Raw genomic sequence first — 567 nt, 5'->3', positions numbered from 1 at the left:
TTGGTCTTTATGATAGACCCATGAGTTGATATTGATTAAGGTGGATCTCCAAATGCGTTCTGAGCTGAGTCTGGGAGGAGTATTTAACACCGAGCGGAAATGTGGTATTTCCTTGGAACTACATGCCACTGTAGGATTGATATTGATAATTGTGGGTCAGAGGCCGAGTATGAGCTTGTGATCACGAAGTTGAGGTTGTACTCCGTGGTAAGAGTACGATGCTCCCGCCAATGTGAGGTTCTCTCCTTAGGAGGGCAAAATGTTGGACTCCATGCGTCTCACATGGTTTATGTAGGTTATAAGAAACTCCCAAGTCCATAATAGTCTAAGTTTCATGAGTTACTGAGTCACTCTAAGTCATGAGTCAAAGAGTTTGAGTTGAGACCAATGATTTATGAGATTTATAATGCATGTGTTACTATTGATGATTTATGGAAATTACGTTTCAGGTAATTCAAGCGAAAAGAGTCATTATTGTCAGCATGCATGATTTTCTTACACATTTATGATATTATTGAAAAAAGTTGCATACACCCCCACATACTCAGTACATTCCCAAGTGCTGAT

The sequence above is a fragment of the Capsicum annuum genome, chromosome 5 (genome assembly GCF_002878395.1).
Source record: "Capsicum annuum cultivar UCD-10X-F1 chromosome 5, UCD10Xv1.1, whole genome shotgun sequence".
Classification (NCBI taxonomy): Eukaryota; Viridiplantae; Streptophyta; class Magnoliopsida; order Solanales; family Solanaceae; genus Capsicum; species Capsicum annuum.
This window is presented reverse-complemented; position numbering follows the sequence as displayed.